At 40.3% G+C, this 22,278-nt stretch overlaps 1 protein-coding gene across 4 annotated transcripts in view; it reads left to right on the top strand.

Moving 5' to 3' along the window:
* Positions 1 to 22,278, top strand: part of ANK3 (ankyrin 3, node of Ranvier (ankyrin G)) — a 381,124-nt gene that overhangs the window by 17,065 nt on the left and 341,781 nt on the right. The gene's annotated exons all lie outside the window — the stretch shown is intronic.

The following is a 22,278-nucleotide window of genomic DNA, read 5'->3' as shown; positions in this document are numbered from 1 at the left end:
TCTAAATGTTGGAAGTCTCCAAATTTTTGAAGATAAGTGGTGAAATAATTTTGTGTTGGCTAATTCAGTGGGTTTGTTTTTTTTTTATTCCTTGGGTTTTGAAATCAGTGCATTCCTGTGTGTTTGCCCATGCCCTCCATCTCATACTTAGAATTTTTTATGAGAAAACTGTGGAAGAAGGTGATTTTATAATAAACAGCTCACTCAGGGCCTCAAAACAGACAAATTTTCAGAACCTAGGTTAAAAATTAAAATATGATTTGTAGTATGGTAAGAAATTAACACCACCATCAAAAGTGTACTTCAGCTGATGACATAGACAGAATATTAGAATTTGAATCACCATCAGCTTTGACTGATTCTTTTGTCATCATCAGCATAGAAGAGATCTTAGGCTTCATGAAGTGATACTCCTTTTTTTCCCTTGGTAATAAGAGCAAGGAGTAAAAATTTTTAATTTGGGAAAGGGAAATGTTAAAAATTCTGAATTAGGGGTCTAAATTCTGAGTGTCCGAAAATTTTATTATATAGAATAGAGGATTTCGGGTTCTACTAGGCAGCCTCAGTGTGAATCAACAGGAAATTCACCAGCAGAAGTTAGAGTCCATTTACAGTAAAATAATTGGTAGATGCCAAAGGCTTTTATCTCGGCTAATATTTACATGAACCCTCTAAATTAGGTTGCTTTATTCTCATTTTGCAGATCAGGAGAATGTGGCTCAGACATTAAATTTATCAGTTGTTGTTATTAGGTAGCTAAAATTCTATTCCTACGCTTTTGAGACCCCATGAACTGTAGCCCTCCAAGCTCTTCTGTCCATGGAATTTTCCAGGCAAGAATACTGGAGTGGGTTGCCGTTCTCCTTCTCCAGGGGATCTTCCTGACCCAGGGATTGAACCTGTGTCTCCTGCATTGGCAGGTGGATTCTTTACCGTTTGAGCCACCAGGCAAGCCTGAATTTATTAGTAACACAGCAAAAATGAGAGACAGAAGTTGAGCCCATGGTTGTCAGACTCCAAAGCTTTTCCCCATCCGTACTTCACTGTTCTGCTTACAGATTATTCATGGATCATGTAATTTTCTTGCATTTGGGGAAATCTTTTGCTTCCATTTTTCATTATTTTATTTTCTAATCAGTTTCTAAATCATGTTTATGCCTCCCCATCACCAATGTTATCATTCATTAATTTTATGTGATAAATGCCAGATAAGAGGTGCTTTTTTAAATAACAATGCATGGCTTAAGCCTGTGTTTTTACCTTCAGATATTACATGGGGACTGTAAGTACTATTGCAAAGCACAGCAATTTTGAATCGGGTACAAAAAGATCATAATTGACGTTGGCACCACGGATTTATCATAGTCCAGGGAAACAACAACATTTGTCCGAGCCATAACCTTGAGTACTGCATTTGATTTTCTATTAGTAAATCCTCAAAATGTCCAGTCTCATAATTCCCAGGTGCATTGCTGCTACCTGACTGCTTCAGGGTGAAGGAGAGAGGACATACTAGAATGTTTTTGAGGTCACTCTACCCTATACTGCCCACTGCTCCCTCCTCTCTTATAGAGACCTGCTGTCCCCTAATTCAGTAACATCATGATTATATTTACTTAGCTCTGTCAACACTCAAAATATACTTGCCTGCCCTTAAGTACCAGGAAGATAACCATATTGATGTTTAAAAATGCTGAAAGCAATGAATTTCTTTCCTTTGAAGAACGGCCATTACTAACGATCCCTGCTCTACTATTCCTCTTCAGCAGGCATTGTTCTTTACCATCTAAAAATAAACGGATTCATTATGCATGTTTATTCTATCCACATTTGTTCCAAATGGAATTAATGTATTAGTACTGGTAATTCAGGCATGTGAAGTCTACATGTTCACTTGTCTTCATTAGTGAAGGATTAGTGATCCTGATCATCCTCCTCATTTCCCGTCTGTGATTCGGTTCAAGAGGTTTGGGTTGCACCCCGTCTTAGCAGAAACTGGATCTTTGAAGGGGACCATGAATACATGGAAAGTCTCTGTTTTCCCTGGTGACTGTGTTTGCCCTGCCTATTGTGAGCCTCGGTAGCGCTTTCCCACAGACATTCGGCGTGGTCAAGACACCCAGGCTTTCTCTTGCTCCAACTGTGTGTGAGTCCAGATTCCCTCTTGTTTCCCCTGAGCGCTCCATGGGAGAGCCTGACTAGGCTTCATTTGATTTTACATAACATGTTTTAGTGGATCTTCTATGGACTAAGATTAAAACAATCATGTAGCCCTCCATTTGGCATCTGATATCACGGTTTTTTGTTTTCTGGTGGATTAGTCGGGATTTTGTTGGCAGTGTCGGGGGGGGGAGGGGGGAGGGTGTCCTTAGGTGCATTTGGCATTCTCGGCTTTGACCTGCTTTCCTAGAGCTCCATTTCAGTTTTAGCGGAACCTAAATTATTAATACGGTCTGTGCTGTGTCTGCCCATAATGCTAAATCCTGCTTCTCTTTTTTAAATCAAATGCTGTTGGAAATCTCTGAAATCATAGAGAAAAGGATTTTTGAACTTCTGTGGAAAGCTCAAATGGGTCTAGTCATGAGCTCTGGAGTCACATAGGCTTGGATTTGAGTCTCACCACTGTCTTGAACATCCGTGCTCTCTTCCATAATAACACCTATTGCAGAGCGGGGTTATGAAGACAAGACTAAATTGATCATGAATTATCTGGCTCAGAGAAGTGATCCAATGAATGTTAATTCCTCCTACTTCCTTAATTCTTTCCTCTTTCCCTGGTCCACTTGGAGGAAAGGAGAATCTTGTTCTATGCTGAGTGTCCTTAAATGAGGGTTGTTAGTTAAAATGGGGGAATGCAAGGTTGGTAAAGTTAATGATAAAGCAGAGGGTAAAAAACAAAGAGCATATGTGAATGCAGAGAAAAATAGGTATTTATATAAAACGTAATTGTAACTGTAACATTTACACCTCTTACATACATTATCTCTACATGTATATGTTTCATGTTGAAGTTGCTCAGTCATGAATGACTCTTTGCAAACCCATGGACTGTATAATCCATGGAATTCTCCAGGCCAGAATACTGGAGTGGGTAGCCATTCCCTTTTCCAGGGAATCTTCCCAACCCAGGGATCAAACCCAGGTCTCCTGCATCGCAGGTAGATTCTTTACCAGCCACCAGGAAGCCCATTTGTTTCATGTGTGTGTGTGTGTGTGTGTGTGTGTATTCCACAGGTACATAGATTCCACAGAGATTATTTACACCCGGAGCCATATTTTGTTAGTTTCCATTAGGAAGAAATGTGGTTTGTGGTGAGAGCATTGAAGCTGGTCTGGAAGGTGATGTAGGGAGGAGGACACTGGGGTCTTCTGGAGGTGCAGGGCTTTTCCAAGGGCACCCCACCCCCAGTGCAGATATGTTTGTCCTGAGTGGTGGGCTTTCCAGTCCTTTTCCCTGGGTTGGCCTTCATAGGTTTACTTTTGCCTTCCCATTAACGGTCTCACTCACCCTGGCAGCTGCTCCTTGGCTCCCAGAGTGAAATCCACTTGGAGGAAACCTGTCAGTGCAAGTTCAGTTTTAGTGACCATCCTCTAAGTGCCTAAAAGACCATCTCTGATACTCGTTTCCCAGGGTCAATGAATGAAACGTAGGCAAGCTACAGACAGACAGGGTGTCTTGCTGAATATTGCCGTATTCAATATAATCTTCAATTGCAGAAGACTTTTTTGAAGGCCTTTGGTAATATTTAATAACTGTTGTGCCACTTTTCCCTCCTGCTGGGTTACTTTCCTAGGACGTCCTGGCAGTCCTATTACTTAGTCGTTCTCACCATGTAAATCACTGCTGCCCATCATACACGAACCTTCCACACAGGGTGACCAACATCACCCCGAGAGCATTACTGTGATTTACCGTGACCTTTTGAAATGTCTTCCCAATATATTTCTATGCGTGTCTACTTTCCTGTCTTCCTCTCCCTTCTCCTTCTTTCTTTCTCTTCGCTCTTTTCCTTCTTCCTACCAGAATTAATGAAAATGAGATAATACTGGTATCTCCTATTTTGTGACCTCATTTTTTCCTCACTGAAAAATACAATATGAACATGTGTTCGTATCATACCTATGGATCTGTAAGGCTTTCAGTGGATCTGTGTAACATTTTACTTAATGGATGTACCAAATTGTATTCAACTAATCCCTTGTTTTTGTATGTTGAGTTCATTTCAATTTTTGTTATTATGAAAAATGACATGAAGGACAGTAGAGCTTCATCTTTTGCTGAAACTACAGTGTTCTTGTTTTCGGCTCTGATTATTTCTGCTGGTTCCTCAGTTCAAGGTCCTCCATTCTCAAGCCAGAGCCAGCATCTGCAATGTCATTTGCCACAAATCCTCTAGTTGAGCCTAGTTCTAGTCGGAATGACTCTACCTTTCCCCTTGCCCAGAGAATACCCCTCCTTTCCCATTGCAGGTCTTAATGTTGCTCAGCCTATATCTCCTTCCGCCTTTACCCTTCCAACTTTTAGGGCTCAGCTTCAAGCCTCCATTCTTCCTGGGACACAGGTTTACCAGCTGGAAGTAATTTCTTTGCTCTTAATGATTACAGTTCTGGGGAAACCTAAGATACTCTCCATGAAATTAGTCTTTTGTATATGAATACCTCTAGGTGGAAAAAGTTACAAGTTTTTTCCTTTGTTATTGCTTTTTAAAGTTTCTTTTTCCCTTGGGATATCTTCAGAGTGCCTCATATATGGCTCTCCAGATAAGGGATGAAGTCCCAAGTCTTCATTTTTTTTCAAATTTTTCTGGCTGCACCTTGGAGCATGCAGGATCTTAGTTCCTGACCAGGGATCGAACCCACACCCCCTGCATTGGAAGTCTAGAGTCTTAACTGCTGGAGCTCCAGGCAAGTGCCAGAATGTTACAAGTCTTGATTTTGAGTCTTGGCAGGGCCCCTACGTTTGCAACTTCAGCTGCTTTTTCCTTGCGTTTTATATTGAGGACCCTGGCACCGTGGTATGGAGAGACCTACCCAGCTCCAAAAGTTCTCTCATGCTCTTACTGACTGCAGATTCTTGGCTCCAGATTATTGCTGACTGAGAGTGCATCCTTCCCAGGCCGCTTTGGCTCTGTCCTATTGCATGAGTGAATGACAGTGACTGCACAGCTCTTCATCCAGGGCTCTATGTGCTTCCTCCAGCTTCAACTGAGACTTTTTAGGCCCATGGCTTTCAACTAGCATGAGAAGAGGCTGTGTTACCTTCACCTGGAGATAGTGTGACCAGCCAGCCTACTTTGTCCAGGGCTGAGGGGTTCCCCAGCACCTAGGACTTTCAGTGCTAAAATTTGGACAGCCCTGCTCCTCTACCCAAGGGCATGTTAGAATTGATAGAACATGGCCAGAAGCAGAGCCGGGGACAAATAATAGAGTGAGGGGGAGATCCTCTGAGCCAGCTGTCTCTGAAGTCCTCTCATTCTGCGTCCTTTGAGGGTCTTGCCTTCCATCTGTGATGTCTTCCTAACATCACTCTTTCTCTTTCAGGAATCCACTTCCCCTTTTTAAATTTCCGGTGTCATCAGTGGTCATTATTTCTTCCTAAATTTTCTGCCTGATGGTTTAAGCACAGTGGACCCTTCTACATCCTATGCCATAGCAAGTAGAAGAAAATACATAAAATTTATCTTGGGGCAACAACTTCTGCTTTCTTTATATAGAGTTGTATCTAGCTCCACATTGCTTATGCTTGGCATTTTTCTCTCTGTTCTTTAACTCTCTGGATTGTTTGTTTGACTCACCTTTTTAAAAAAATTAATTAAAAAAATTAATTTATTATTGAAGGGTAATTGCTTTACAGAATCTTACTGTTTTCTGTCAAACCTCAACATGAATCAACCATATTGTTTTGAGTATTCCCACATCTCGGAGAAGGCAATGGCACCCCACTCCAGTACTCTTGCCTGGAAAATCCCATGGGCGGAGGAGCCTGGTGGGCTGCAGTCCATGGGGTCGCTAAGAGTTGGACACTACTGAGCGACTTGACTTTCACTATTCACTTTCATGCATTGGAGAAGGAAATGGCAACCCACTCCAGTGTTCTTGCCTGGAGAATCCCAGGGACGGGGGAGCCTGGTTGGCTGCTGTCTATGCGGTCACATGGAGTCGGACACTACTGAAGCGACTTAGCAGCAGCAGCATTCCCACATCTAACTTGCCAAAGCTCTCTCTTCCTTGCCCCGATCTTGAGCCTATGAATGAATACCTTCACCTTCCACCAGTCTCACCCCTGGAGAGGCCCTGGCCTGGTTGCCACTTTCTACCACGTAATGGGGCATTGAACACAAGCAGACATAAAGACCTTTATGTGCATGCCAAGTCACTTCAGTTGTGTCTGACTCGTTGTGACCCCATGAACTGTAGCCCACCAGGCTCCTTTGTGTGTGGGATTCTCCACGCAGGAATACTAGAGTGGATTGCCATGCCATCCTTCAGGGGATCTTCCCGACCTGGGGATCAAGCTCCTCCCCATCTTTTGCGTCTCTTGCATTGGCAGGTGGTTCTTAACCACTAGCACCACCTGGCAAGCCCATTAAGACCTTTGTGCTAAGTTCCTTCAGTCATGTCCAACTCTTTGCAGTCATATGGACTTTAGCCCGCCAGGCTCCTCTGCCCTTTACTGCCTTGCAATTTAATTCTGATTTAGAGTCTCACTTCCTAGTTAGAATCCACCATTGCTCTTTTTGGGAAATGTTTAGATGGGCCACTATAGATCTCCACAGAATCTACATCTGTCAGAATCCACCTGCAATGTGGGAGACCTGAGACCTGGGTTCGGGAAGATTCCCCCGGAGAAGGGATAGGCTACCCACTCCAGCATTCTTGGGCTTCCCTTGTGGTTCAGCTGGTAAAGAATCCACCTGCAGTGCAGGAGACCTGGGTTCAGTCCCTGGGTTGAGAAAATCCTCTGGAGAAGGGAAACGCTGCCCATTCCAGTATTCTGGACTGGAGAATTCCATGGACTCTATAGTCCATGGTGTTGCAAAGAGTCAGACATGACTCAGTGACTTTCACTTTCATAGATCTACATAACTAAAATGTTACATGTGCAAGAGAATCACATTTTATTCTAATTTACCTGGTTAAGATAACAAACATGATTGTTTACAACAGTTTGAAGTACTGGCTTAAAAAATTCATTTATCATTCCTCCATTTTCCTACCAATCACTCAAATCATAGATAATGGACTAATAACAACTTTCATAGGCTACAGATTAAAATATATGATTCAATCACATCATTAGAATGAATAGATGATTAATTTTATTCCATTTAAATGAAAGGAGCTACTGTAGCAATCTGAATTTGAGCCTATAGGACTTATGTAAAGGACAAATACATTGGTTTTGAAGGGCAGAGTTGTGTGGAAAATTCCCACAGAGTGTCTAGAGTGGTGGAATGTTATAGGTGAAAGGAACCTTTGAGGTCACTGAGCTGCCCTCTGCAGAGCCTGCTTCTCCTTGACAACAGCTCTATGAATTGCTTGTCAGTCTCGGTGTGTGAATTCCCTTTGACTCCAAGTGTCCTACCTCTAAACATAGCCCATGCCGTTTCTGGAAGTTCTAAATGTTAGAATATACTCTTATTTTGAGACTAAATCTAGTTCCCAGTTATGTCCACCCATATGCCAGCTCTTTATATAGATGAAGAAAGTGATGTGCTGGTACTGCTTCTTCTCTCCAAGATAAACGTTCTTTGTTCCTTTAGCCAGTCCTCTGAAGACAGTTGCAAGACCCCTTAACTCCTGCCTGCAATGCAGAAGACCTGGGTTCGATCCCTGCATTGGAAAGATCCCCTGGAGGAGGAAATAGCAACCCACTCCAGTATTCTTGCCTGGAAAATCCCAAGGACAAAGGAGCCTGATGAGCTATAGTCCATGGGATCACAAAGAGTCAGACACAACTAAGTGACTAACACAACAACTCAAGCATCATGTGCGACCCCGGATTGACAGAATAGTTTGCTTGTGGATTGTCCAGATCGTAATAGGCTGATACAGCATAGCCTCAGCTGTTGCCACTAATTTGAAAAAGGGGCCGTATTCACAGTCATTTTAGGCAGAAGACACTTGAGAGCTTGTTCCATCCCTTTTCAGGGGAACTTTGTTTCTGTTTGCATATAGATTTTATCCTTCCTTTTTAACTTTCAGTTTGGCCTTCTGGTTGGCATTGCAATGCAGCATATACATTTGACTTATTTGTGAGTACATTGGAATATTTATAAACAGACTTTAAAATAGGTTTATAAAGATGCAAAAGCTTTGTCCCTTCTAATACTTTATCGTCTGTGTCTTCCATTGAAATTATTTCCCATTACTTAATCACTTAGAAATTAATTACTAAGTTTGAGGGATAATTAATTACCAACCATAAGTCCGACATCATTCTTTCTCTTTTTCTATTTGGCTTCTGCCCTTCCATTTTGTTTTTCTTATCTTCTTTATCATTTTAAAGTATTGACTAGAATTCACTAAAGCAAATGGAAATATTTCAGAATCGGTTGGGTCCCAGAGGGGAACTGATTGTGTAATATGGTAAACTTTATCAAAGGTCAATTTTTCATATATTTCAGAGTAACCAATTTAATAATTAAACAGTTGGCTTCTCAGAGACTAACTTTTATGGACTGACTCTTTAGAAAGCAAGGCATGTGGAATTATTCTGACAGAAAAATTAGGCAATATTAAGGGCACAAAAAAGGAACAAAATTCTTAAATAACTTACTATAATCCAGTGAATGTGAAATATACATATTGTTTTGATTCAGAAACATTTCAGTTCAACAAATATGTATATGCCTTGTGAATACAGAGAGAAATAAGACATGTTTCCGGGTCTTTGGAAACTGGTAGTTCCATAAGGGAGATAAATTTAAAAGAATTAAAATAGTCTCATAGATGATCAGTTCAGTTCAGTCGCTCAGTCGTGTCTGACTCTTTGTGACCCCATGAATCTCAGCACGCCAGGCCTCCCTGTCCATCACCATCTCCTGGAGTTCACTGAGACTCACATCCATCGAGTCGGTGATGCCATCCAGCCATCTCATCCTCTGTCATCCCCTTCTCCTCCTGCCCCCAATCCCTCCCAGCATCAGAGTCTTTTCCAATGAGTCAACTCTTCACATGAGGTGGCCAAAGTACTGGAGTTTCAGCTTTAGCATCAGTCCTTCCAAAGAACATCCAGGGCTGATCTTTAGAATGGACTGGTTGGATCTCCTTGCAGTCCAAGGGACTCTCAAGAGTCTTCTTCAATACCACAGTTCAAAAGCATCAATTCTTTGGCGGTCAGCTTTCTTCACAGTCCAACTCTCGCATCCATACATGACCACTGGAAAAACCATAGCCTTGACTAGACGGACCTTTGTTGGCAAAGTAATGTTTCTGCTTTTCAATATGCTATCTAGGTTGGGTATAACTTTTCTTCCAAGAAGTAAGCGTCTTTTAATTTCATGGCTGCAGTCACCATCTGCAGTGATTTTGGAGCCCAAAAAAATAAAGTCTGACACTGTTTCCACTGTTTCCCCATCTATTTCCCATGAAATGATGGGACCAGATGCCATGATCTTCGTTTTCTGAATGTTGAGCTTTAAGCCAACTTTTTCACTCTCCACTTTCACTTTCATCAAGAGGCTTTTTAGTTCCTCTTCACTTTCTGCCATAAGGGTGGTGTCATCTGCATATCTGAGGTTTTGATATTTCTCCCGGCAATCTTGATTCCAGCTTTTGCTTCTTCCAGCCCAGCGTTTCTCATGATGTACTCAGCATATACGGTAAATAAGCAGGGTGACAATATACAGCCTTGACAAACTCCTTTTCCTATTTGGAACCAGTCTGTTGTTTCATGTCCAGTTCTAACTGTTGCTTCCTGACCTGCATATAGGTTTCTCAAAATCTAGGTCAGGTGGTCTGGTATTCCCATCTCTTTCTGAATTTTCCACAGTTTATTGAGATCCACACAGATCCTCATAGATGATAGAGAAAATGTAGAAAGTGAAATAGAGGTTTGTATGAAGGGGCAGGTCTGCCAGGACATAGGGCAAAGTGGAGTGGCCCTTGAAGCTGCCCACAAAGACTGAGCAGTGTGGGCAAATGGTGTAGAGAACTCTCAGAAGTAGAATGGATCAAACATGATGGCTAAATTGGGGTGGAAGAGAAAGGAAGGAGCCAAGAAGGATGGGTCAGAGATGTCGAGTGTGAGTGTCTGAGAGCTTGGTTACACCTTGTATTCAGAAAGGAGTGCAGGGATTTCCTAGGTTGTTCAGTGGTTAGGACTGTGCACTTCCACGTGGAGAGCCCAGGGTTGGTTGCTCATCAGGGAACTAAGATCCACAAGCCACATGGGAATACGGTGGGCTTGGCTTACATTTATATGAGAGGTGTCCCCTTCCTTTCACCTGCTTTCCCTTATTTCTGTCAACTCAGTATTTTTGCAAAGTGAAAGGAAATGTTATTTTATGTTTTTTTTTTTTTTTTTAACTTGAGTTTTTAGTATTAACTCAGAAGTACTGAAGTTCTATACCTGGGCCACCCGAGAGCACAGAAATTCACTCAGCTGATAAATTAAACACCTGGAGAGAATTTACTGAATTATTTTGAGAAGTGTTGAGGCCATTGCTTCTGGACTAGGCTGTCATTCATTGGACATGATGAATTTAGAAATGCCAGAGAAAAGGCTTCCTGACTTTAGATTGCAACAGCCTTCATGGTAAGAACTGTGATGTTGTATTCATGTTTGCCCATATACTCTAAGTATTTGTTATATTCACAGTAAACCCTCTATAACAGTGACACGCTTTAATAAATTTTTCCATTTTGCAAGCAGTGTTTTTGTAGAGATTTTTAAAAAGAAGTAAGAAAATGGAAGAAAATCACTCACAATAAACTACATGATCAATCTATTTCTTTCACAAAACATCTTTAAATGCTTAATTTTCAGAAGTTCTAAGAAATGAAAAAGAAAATGTCTTGGAAAACAACTTAATAGGGGAACAGTTTTTATTTTTTCCTAACAAATATGTTCATTAACAAAAATGGGCTTGATTACACTTGAAATATGAGTGCTCTGAAAGTTTGCCTGATTCTGGTAACATGCACTAGATTTAACTTTTCTGAAATGTGCTACTTTTATTGAAAGAATAGTTCAGTTTGAAGCTGCATTTGAAAGACTTCTGCAAAATATTCAATTCATTCAGCTGACCTTTTATAAACTACTTCTGGGAAATGTACATAATGTTTTAGTGGAAAATGTTGCTTAAATATTAAAGCGCTAATACCCGTAAGGAATGTCATCAGCCCAAAATTCATGAGATTAATTCTTTCTAGTTCTTGTGTGTTTGCATTTGTGTATCTGTATTTTTAAGTTCATTAGCTTGACAGCTGCATATCAGTATTTGCAGTTACTAGTTCTAGCAGAAATGAGCAGACGTCTAATCTTTTAGCTTAGTTGAGAGTCAACATAGACAAAATGAGAGAAAACAGTCCACAGTTTGCTTTTGTAAAGATAAAATAGGGATCTGCCACTCAGTGCAATAGATAGTTATGTTAAACAGGAAGTTCCCTTGGACAGAAAGTTGCCAAATACATGATGGCCCTTGACAATTTAAAGGAGTCTTTTTATATTAGGGTAATTGTGTCTTGATGTATCTATCTTTGAGGTTCACTATCCAGTTATTATAAAGTGAGAAGCACACATGGTTTATGAAAAGAGGCCTTCTTAGACTCAGCGTTTTGTGCTCTAGTCTACAGCTGGGACATTTACTTGAGATATGACTGGGAAGTCCCAAGGTCCCTCGTGTAGTTACGGGGAATGTGGCAGGAATGCCTAGCCCAGAATTTTAGCTTGAATTTGCAATTTAATGTAGTGCTTCTAATTGCATTCTCAGTGATATTTACTTTCATCTCATAACAACAAATGTCATGAAATGTCTTAGTAAAATATGGCACCCAAGCTCAGACATGTGGAACCAGGAATCCCTCAGCTTTTATGTGAACCTACAGCAAAAGACATGTTTTTCCTTGCAATTAAATGTCTGGAAAATTTTGAAAGGAACTCTGTACTTTGAATCTTACTGTTTTTATGTTTCCAGGAGAATTTTTTAAATAGAATTATAATTCACTGGAGTCAAATGCAGTGATGCCAAGTACATATTTATTCAATTCTGGCCAGTGCATTACTGTTTAGCCCATTCAGCCCAGTAAGATAAGTGTCGCATCTCACCACCCATGGAAGTTCACTGTGCCATCTCCCAGTCAGCATCCCTCATCCACTTGAAGTGGTCATTGTTAAGATTTCCAGCGCCATTATTAATCAAAGATCAAAGACAAATGTTTAAAATTATGTTTTCTTTTAAGGAATATTCCCCCCTTAAAGAATCATTGAGAAGTCCATGCACTGACCAAGAATAAGGATATAAAACTTGGCCACATAGAATTTCAATGAATTGTTTCTAAAACCCATGCAAGCATCCTCAGGGGTTAGGTGTTGCTGAAAGAGGACAGGTCCATTTCCATCCTGTCAAAAAGATTTCAAGTCATTTTATTTCTCATTGCACTTTTTAATTTGGCTCTATTTTAATTTCTACTTCTGATGAAAATTGCCGGCAATGGTTTGTGTGGTATGTGCTCCCTTGTGTGGGGTGGGATGCATGATCACTTAGTGAAAATTGAGTAAGAATAATCAGTAAATGTCATGGATGAAGCCAAAAAGCTCAGTTAACCTCCCATCACCCTCAGATGTAGAGAAGTAATGTTTGCCTTGATCCTACCAGCCTCTGTGGGGTAAGAGGGGGAGAAGTAAAATATTCTTCACATCTATTTCTTCTCCATGAATGTGTGCCATTTCTTCAAAGGTAAGGCTTTATCATTTGGTTCTCATAGTAACCAGACAAAGAGTACTTCTCTTCTCTCCCTTGGGGGTGGGAGTGAGGGAAGAGGGAGTGAGTGAGTGTGTGTGTGTGTGTGTGTGTGTGTATGTGTGTGTAGCATTCCACATTGCCCCTAGAGATTTTCTTTTCCCTCCTTTTAGCTTATGTGCTTTTTTTGATAAATAAATTTCAGAGGCAGCGTTAGAATAGACTGAACAATGCAGAGAGAGAAAAGATTCCAGGATGGAGGTCTACTTTTATTTCAATACTGCAACACATGATATAGAATGAAATTGCACTGCCAATGTAATTTATTCTCTTCATTAAAATAGACAAGCATTAGACAAGCCATAAAATTTCCATCTGCATCCCCAGCAAGCTCCCACCGTCAGAAACAGCCCCTTCTCTCTAAAACACCCAGGACTAAAACATTTTAATATTAGAGACCAACAGAATTATAGTATTAAATTTGTGGAAGCCATGGATCCTGTCATCTGTTCTTTCGATTACTGCATCTGTTTCAGAGGATGTTACTGAGGACACGGGAGCTGGATCATAAAGACTCTGCAGTGCAGCAGAGGGAAATGAATGGGCTCCCAGCTCGGTGATGCTGCTTCCATCACCTCAGCAGCCTAATCACCTTGAGAAGGAAGACAAAAGGCATTTTTACACAGTGTGCTGACGATTAGTCTAGAAGTGAAGCAACCACGGTTGTTTAAGCACAGTTTTCACCGTTGCCTGAAGGACAAAGGCTTTTAATAATGGGAACTTACCATTCTACGGCATGGAAAGTGAAAACCTCCTTTGTGGGCTAAAGGGGAAATGTGCTATTATTCTTGCAAATTTCAAAGCCAAACACTCACTTGGCATTTCAGGCCAAGAAAGCAGAGTTCAAAAGGTAATTGTACATTTTCATCTTCTTTTTAGCAAACTGCTCCCCAACTTGGAGAATATTGTTTCAATTTTTTATAAAGGCAGTCTGATGAAAAATTTAAACATACTCTTTTAGGAGCGAGCCTCTGTCAGGTGTCACGCCTAGCTCCACTTTGGTAGGAACAGTTATGTAAGGCGCTCTGTGCCATCTCTCTAAATAATGGACATTTCTCATGAATCCAGGGCTCTCATGCCAGCTCATCTCTCCCTGAAGACTTCATGTTGATGGCCTTTCTGCCTTGGTTATCATATATATATAATAGAACATTTTAATATTACTCTGCTGAAATAGCATTGGTAGGGTAGGGGTATCATTATCCCAGAGGGTAAAATACGGTGTAGGTGGTACAACTGTGTAAATTTAGTTAAGAATAAAAAGGATGTCAGTGCAGTTTGCCCACTGGATGGAGTGATAGAGTACCATAGTGCTTTGAGAAGGACTCCCAAGGATTCTGAGCAGAGAAGGTGTGAAAAATCAAAGTTTTGGATTTTTGGAATCTCAAACATGTATTGACTTGTTATTGACAAAGGAATTTCACCTACATTATCACACTTGATCCTTGTAACTCTGTGGAAAGGATATTCTCATTTTCAAGAAGTTGTAATTACTTGCTCAAGGTCAGTTATCTACCAGGTTACTTGGAATCCTAAATGCTTTTATCCCTTCCTCCCTCTTTCCTTCCTTCCTCCTTTCAACACTGAAAGTGTAAATTTGTTCTCTTCTGAATACAGGTGGCCTTGGCCAGGGCAACTAGCCTCTTAGGTTCCAGTGTTTCTCTCAAGAACAGTTTAGGCCTTGAAACATAGGAGTGGTCAGATCAGATCAGTCGCTCAGTCGTGTCCGACTCTTTGCGACCCCATGAATCGCAGCACGCTGGGCCTCCCTGTCCATCACCAACTCCCGGAGTTGACTCAGACTTGAGCCCAAATTTAAGATATAAAGTGTGTGTGTGTGTGTGTGTGTGTGTGTGTGTTTATCTCCTGCGTGCATGCATGCTCATTCACTTCAGTTTTGTATGACTCTTTGTGACTCCATGGACTGTAGCCCTCCAGGCTCCTCTGTCCATGGAATTCTCCAGGCAAGAATACTGGAGTAGCTATTCCCTTCTCCAAGGGATCTTCCCGATCCAGGGATCAAACCCACATCTCCTGCATTTACAGGTGGATTCTTTACCTGCTGAGCCACCTGGGAAGCCCCTGTTTATCTCCTATGTGGGTCCAAAACTTGGGATTCAAGGAAAGTTTCATGCTTGGCGATAAAGCATACCATCACCATCAGATTGTTTTCTATAGCAGTTAAATGAGCTTACATTCTGCCGTGTGTTGACCTCACTACATCCTCTCCAGCATTGAGGGTTAACTTCTTTTCTTTGCCAGCTTCATAGTTGAGCAGTGTTCATGTCAGTATTATTTCAGTTTGTAATACCTCATTATCGCTGCTGCTGCTAAGTCACTTCAGTCGTGTCCAACTCTGTGCAACCCCACAGACAGCAGCCCACCAGGCTCCGCCGTCCCTGGGATTCTCCAGGCAAGAACACTGGAGTGGGTTGCCATTTCCTTCTCCAATGCATGAAAGTGAAAAGTGAAAGTGAAGTCGCTCAGTCATCTGACTCTTCGCGACCCCATGGACTGCAGCCTACCAGGCTCCTCTGTCCATGGGATTTTCCAGGCGAGGGTACTGGAGTGGGGTGCCATTGGCTTCTCCGACTTCATTATTAGTGCAAGTGAATATAGTTTCATAGGTTTGCCAACCATTTGCTTTTCTAATTTATAGGTTGCTTGCTCACATGACTCACATGGCTCCTGCAGTTGTTCTTTTTTACTTTTTATGTTATTTCCTGTCTTTCCATACAGAAGTATCTAGGAAGGCCAGTTCATGGGGTTCTAAAATTATGTAGCATACCATAAACATGTAGAGATTGAGTTAGTACCCACATAAAACACTAACGCTAAAGTCTACTTTTATTTCTTTTACTTTTTAAGGATTTTGTTGTTGTTGTTGTGGACCACTTTTAAAGTCTTGATTGCATCTGTTACAACGCTGTTTCTGTCTGTGTATGTTTTGGTTTTCTGGCCGAGAGTCATGTGGGATCTTAGCTTCCCGACCAGGGACTGAACACCCACCCCCACCCCCTGCATTGGAAAGTGAAGTCTTAACCACTGGACCACCAGGGAGGTCCCTACGGTCTATTTCTAAATGGCCAATTCCCTGATCAAGGAACTAGAAACACAGAAACTCAGAAGGTACGAATTGTTAATACTTCAGGTAGATAAACAAGACCAATTTAGCACTGCAGTGTAAGCTGCTGTGGATAGCACTTCCCGGAATTTAAGCCAAGGGAACAAACACATCTAGTTTCTTGTTTCCATCCAGTGTTTTTGCATTAGGAAATCGAGACACTATCTCTCAAGTTTGCATTCAGAGTAGAGTTTAGGTAACTAGTCATTTTCTCTCTGGCACAAACAACCGGAAAATTTAATACCTACTCTCTGCCTCTGCCAGAGCAGTAGCTTGAGGTGTGTGACAATTTCAGGCATGTAACCACAAGGAAAGCAGTGAAGAGAGGTCCAACCCTGCCTAGATAGTATTCCAGAGGCCTGGAGGAGATGTGCAAAGTGTTTCCTCTCTTTGCAAGGTCAATAGCACTAAGGTTAAAAGGGAGGCAGAACAGTTGGTTTTTCATTGAGGATTTTCAAGTACAGGGATTGGACACTTTAGTCCTAAAAAAAAATAATTATTTTGCCATTGGCAGCAGAGGAACAACTGAGGTTTGATATATCTTTTTATTTGTTTAATTATCGATTATTTATTGGAGTATACTTGTTTCACAATGTGTGTTAGTTTATGCTGTAGAACAAAGTGAATCAGTTCTGTGTATGCATCTTTGCCCTCCCTCTCGGGCCTTCCTCTCAGCCTCCCCTCACACCCCTCCGGGCCATCACAGAGCACCGAGCTGGGCTCCCTGGCTGTGCAGCAGGTTCCCGCTCGCTGTCTGTTTCACACATGGTGCTGTGTATATGTCACCGCTACTCTCCAGGCTGTCCACTGTCCCCTTCCCCCTCATGTCCACATGTCCTTTCTCTATGTCTGCATCTCTATTCCTGCCCTGAAAATAGGTTCATCTGTTCTGGACCATTTTTCTAGACTCCAGACATATGCGTTAATATATGATATTTGTTTTTCTCTTTCTGACTTTGCTTCACTCTTTATGACAGACTCTATCCATCTACATATCTTGCAAATTCTAAGTACGTATGAAGTTGCTCCCATGATTGTTGTGATTTATTAGTGTTATTATCAATTACTATTATCACTGTCACTGCTGGTGACACCATTATAATTGATCCTGGTGATTAGGAGTCAGCACTGCACTCAGATTTCCAGATTCTCTCTGTGTTACTCTTGTCTCCGTTGCTTTAACTAAATGTGTGGACTTGAATTTGTTCATTAACCACACAAAATCTGTTTGCTCATTTAGAAAATGAAGATAATAGTAAGCTCTGTCTTGAGGTGACGGTTGGGAAAATTTTCTGAAATGGTCAGTATAATCATCTCTGATGCTTTCTTATCATCCCATTAAGAACATACTTCATATTAAATCGTGGTTAAGAACTTCATAGATAAGTTTCTCATTATTAGCCAACAGGAGGTATTTCTTAAACATCAGGCAACCCAGAGAGATATGCTCCCGACAAGTGAGAAATACTTGTAACCTTGTTCGATATCATGTAATTCACTCTTCCCTTCTCGGAGCAGATCGCTCTTTGTTGTTTCAGAGACTTTGAAAAGTGTTCAGTGAAAATGATGATAGATCTCATCTATCAGGCTTTGACTAATAAAATTGAGAATAGAATTGGAGAGTGATCTTCAAAACGTGTTTATCTCACATAACCTACTTCATAAGAATATGCCCGCTGTTGGTTTTCATTTCATTAATGCCATTTTGCAACTTATGTGTATCTTATATTGAATGTTATGTCTGTGACTTCAAAAAGCTAAGTCCTTTATAAAGAACATGTTGTTCACATAGGTCATTTTCCTCTTCTCTCTTTTCCTTCTATTTCCCCCCCTTTTTTCCAACAAATATTTTAGTGCCTGCTTGTCAGGCTCTGTGCAAGATGGCAGGAAATAGTGGTAAGTCAGTGCCTTACTTTCTGATTTTAGTCTGTTTTTCCACACCTAGAAATTTATTACACATCTTCTATTTCACACTTAAATGTTTGATGAGTTTTAGTTATTTTTCAGAGAAAGAGCCACCAAATAGCAGTTGTTGGGATATTGTCTTTCATCCCTTGGGGATATCAGAACTGTCTCTCTGTTTAGGTTTTACTGTTTTGTAATTATTTTCATCAAAGAGCATGGTTCCTCCTGTTTATGATGGTATAAATTGCCTATATCAAGTGTGATTGCCATATTTCCCCATTACCTTGGGAAACATTTTACTAGGACATATGATTTGTTATGACAACAGTCTGCATATTCATTGTGTTATTTTTCTGACAATTATCTGTACTTTTATCATTAGCTCTATCTTCTTCTGAGGTACCTCTTTACATCATATCTAGATCCCTTAAGCAGCCTTGACTAATCTTACATTTTGACTAAGATACATGATGGTCCAACGCCTGTTGTTTGCTTTTCTCTTAAAATTAAAAAACAATCACTTTCTTCCTTTTAACTTCTGTGGGCTGGTAGCACATGACTGTTAGTTTTTAAAATAAAACTGACCTTATATTTTCCTTTAAACATTTAATGTTTCTCCCAGAAGAAGACAGAATATAGAGAGGCTATTATACACATATATTCCTTTTGCTTGGTTATAGTGCCTTTTTCACCCTCCTGTTTTGAAAATCAGAGTATAATTGCTTTACAATGTTGAATTAGTTTCTGCTGTACAACAGAGTGAATCAGCTGTATGTATACACGTATCCTCTCCCTCTTGGAGCTTCTCCTCACCCTGCCATTCCACCCCTCTAGGTCATCAGAGAGCACCGAGCTGAGCTCCCTGTGCTACACCGCAGCTTCCCGCTAGCTGTCAGTTCTATACAAGGGCGTGTATGTACGTCAGTCCTAGCCTCTCAGTTCATCTCATGCTCCCCTTCTTGCGCTGTGTCCACAAGTCCCTTCTCTACATCTGCCTCTCTATTCCTGTCCTATTCACAGGTTCATCTGTACCATTTTTCTAGATTCCACATATACGCATTAAAATATGATACTTGTTTCTGTCTGTCTGACTTACTTTACTCTGTATGACAGACTCTAGGTCCAACCACAGCTCTACAGATGACCCAGTTTCATTCCTTTTTGTGGCTGAGTGGTATTCCATTGTATATACACACCACATCTTCTTTATCCACTCATCTATCAATGAACATTTAGGTTGCTTCCATGCCTTGGCCGTTGTAAATAGTGTTTCAATGAACACTGGGATATATGTGTCTTTTTTTTTTATTGTATTTTATTTTTAAACTTTACATAATTGTATTAGTTTTGCCAAATATCAAAATGAATCCTTGAATTATGGTTTATCTCAGTAGTGGGATTCCTGGGTAATATGGTAGTTCTGGTTTTAGTTTTTTAAGGAACCTCCGTACTGTTGTCCATATCACTTTTTAGAAATTAATTTATTTTATTGAAGTATAAAATGCTTCACATTTGATTCCTCCTATAACTCATGTTAGGGTTTGTTGTTTTGTTTTTGGTACTTTTGAAGTTGGTTCATCTTAAGGAAACCATAAGTGCTTTAAATTCATTATCAATAGCATCAACATATTTTCTAATAAAAAACATTCTTATATCCTTTTAGTCCTCCAAACTTTAAAGATATGTTGCCCTGTATTCCTGGTCATACCTCCTGAGCTTGAAAGGACTGTGAGTTGTGAGCCTAAGACAGTTGTTGCAATGCATGTTCTGAACCCTGCAGCCTTCTTCCCTGTGTTGTGGTATCTTGGCCCTTACTCTCCAATAACGTTCTCACCACCCTCTTGGCTGGAGGAGTGATGTATTGGTTAGGAATACCCTCAGTTATAAATACTGGTAGCTCTGGCTACCAGTGATGTAAATAAAGAGAGGTTTCCTTTTCCCACAGAACAAGCAATCTGAGGGTAGACAACTGCTGGTGTATGTAGTTCAGAGGTTTAATGATACTGGCCTTTGCTCCTTACCTGCCTAGCTCCATGCGTCAAATCTGCATTGAGGGACAAAAGAAGTGAAGGACAGGGCTAGCTACTTCAGTACCTTTATTAAAAAAAGAAAATTCCTTTCCAGAAACCCCTAAGCACATCTGTCTCACTGGCCAAAACTACCTCTTCCAGAAACCTCTAGCTCCAAGGGAGGCTGAAAAGGGAGTAGCTATTTCTACTGTGGAGGTAGCAAAACAAGAACAAGAGAACCAGTAAAGTACCAGAGAACAGGTCTACCACCATCCGAGTTAGCCCAACCGATCCATCCTCCCAAGATCAGCTGTAATGGAATGTGCCTTCTGTGGACTCTCCCCTGAATTTCTCAAGGAGAAGGTTTCCCTGTCCCACTGGGTCCTGCAGTTGTCATCAGCTCAACAGAGCATGCTCCCTGACCAAGGGCCGCATGACCATTCACAGTGCCCAGGGAGGCCTGCCGGAAGAATGAATGAAGCTGTAGGCATATGGCTCCTCTGGACGTTGCCCGAAGCCAGCTGCTGGAGGTAAATGGAGAATGCTGAATGAGGAAATCTCCCTTCCACCTGCTGTGCCATCCTGGTCCGTGGGCATTCCCTTGACGAAATGCAAAACCACAGCCCTGACCACTGGTGTTCATTAAGATACTGTGGGGAGCTTTTTGCCAAAGCACTCCTGGCTCACATGTGATAGAAATATTCTTGTTTGGAACAATAGACTCCCCGCTTTCCAAAAATGTTTGTACACACTTAAATAGTGATGATCATTTGGTCTCTTGATACAGATTTTAGCTCAGCATGGCAGTCAATACAGTTCTGAAATGATAAAATATACAAAATAATCTATTCATAGGAAATATTCTTGATTGTACCTGAATAAGCATATAGTATATAATATAGTTTATACTTCCTAAAATTTATCTTAAGATAATTAAACTAGTGTGCAAAGATAATGTATGCAGAGTTTGGGGATTTTTATAGCAGTGTTTTATAATAAAATTGGGCAGCATTGCAAGTCATCACTAGGATTTGGGTTAAGTAGATAATGGAACACTATGGAAGGATTAAAAGTGATCATGGAGGTTTTCCTAATAGCATAGAAATGTTCCTGGGTATGTCATGTAGGCTATGCAGATCTAAGGCATAATTCCTTCTGAGTTTACAAAGCTGGGATTATGCATTTTCTCCAAAATGGTAGACAATGACTATCTCTGGGATGTGATTTTTTTCGCTTTGTTTTTCCACATTGCTTAATTTTTAAAACAATATGTGTTTTGCAGTCAGAAAATAGGGTTTTCATAAATAATTTTCACAAAAATATACTTTAATTTAATGGAAAAGTAGTATGAGGTACCATACATGAAACCTCTACTGACTAGAATCAAACTAACAATACACTCAAATTAACAGACCTTTTTCTCTTTATGTTTATAAGAGTGGGAAACCAGAACAAAACGATCTATAAATAGGAAACTGTTAAAAGTAATAGTTTTCAGAATATGTCTTGGAATATATTTCCTCCAATATCTTATTCTCTTATGATGAGTAATATCCATTATGTGACCTCCTGCATGTTCCTTTCCTACTGAATAAAGTAGATAAAACTATATGAAACACAAGTGGACTAACGCATTTATGAAATATTTTCAACATCAAAGGCTAAATAAAAAAGTATTTTCTGAAGTTTTTGATTGAACAGAAATTAAATTCACAATTCCATTCCCTGAACATTCCAATTACTAAAGCATTCACCAGAAGTGGTTTAAAAATTCCTCTTTGGAATTCCAGTATGTCCAATTACTATTACTAAAGACCACAAATTCAAATGAAAACTTCCTAGAGTAGACCACTTCTATTCTATTGTCTTGCTTTTTCTGTGTAGCATAATTAGGCATGGCAAAACTCTGATTAATTCAAATGCAAAATGTGTTAGAGAAGATGAGGGTGTACATCAGCCCTGTGGAATACTGAATAGCTTCTTTAGGCAGTCAAGTATGAAAAGAAGAGCCCAGAAGACAGATTTCAAAAAAGAAAAATGATCTATTGTCTTGATTCTAGAACTCTATCTGATATCATTCATCTTGCTGATATAAGCCTGCATCCAAATATAGTTTTCAGGCTAAAGACTAAAAATTTAAAGTTGTATTACTTAATAAAATAGATCTATCTGGACTTGTATTTTTAATTAGTAATTTAAGCAGGTTTAGTATTTTTTATTTTCATCCATCTTTCTTAGAAAGAATCCTTCCTTGTAAATGTCAACTTACTTTTCT

This window comes from Bison bison, unplaced genomic scaffold (assembly GCF_000754665.1).
Source record: "Bison bison bison isolate TAMUID 2011002044 unplaced genomic scaffold, Bison_UMD1.0 scf7180017864116, whole genome shotgun sequence".
Taxonomy (NCBI): domain Eukaryota; kingdom Metazoa; phylum Chordata; class Mammalia; order Artiodactyla; family Bovidae; genus Bison; species Bison bison.
The sequence above is the reverse complement of the archived record's forward strand: the minus strand, read 5'-3'. Positions and strand labels throughout refer to the sequence as shown.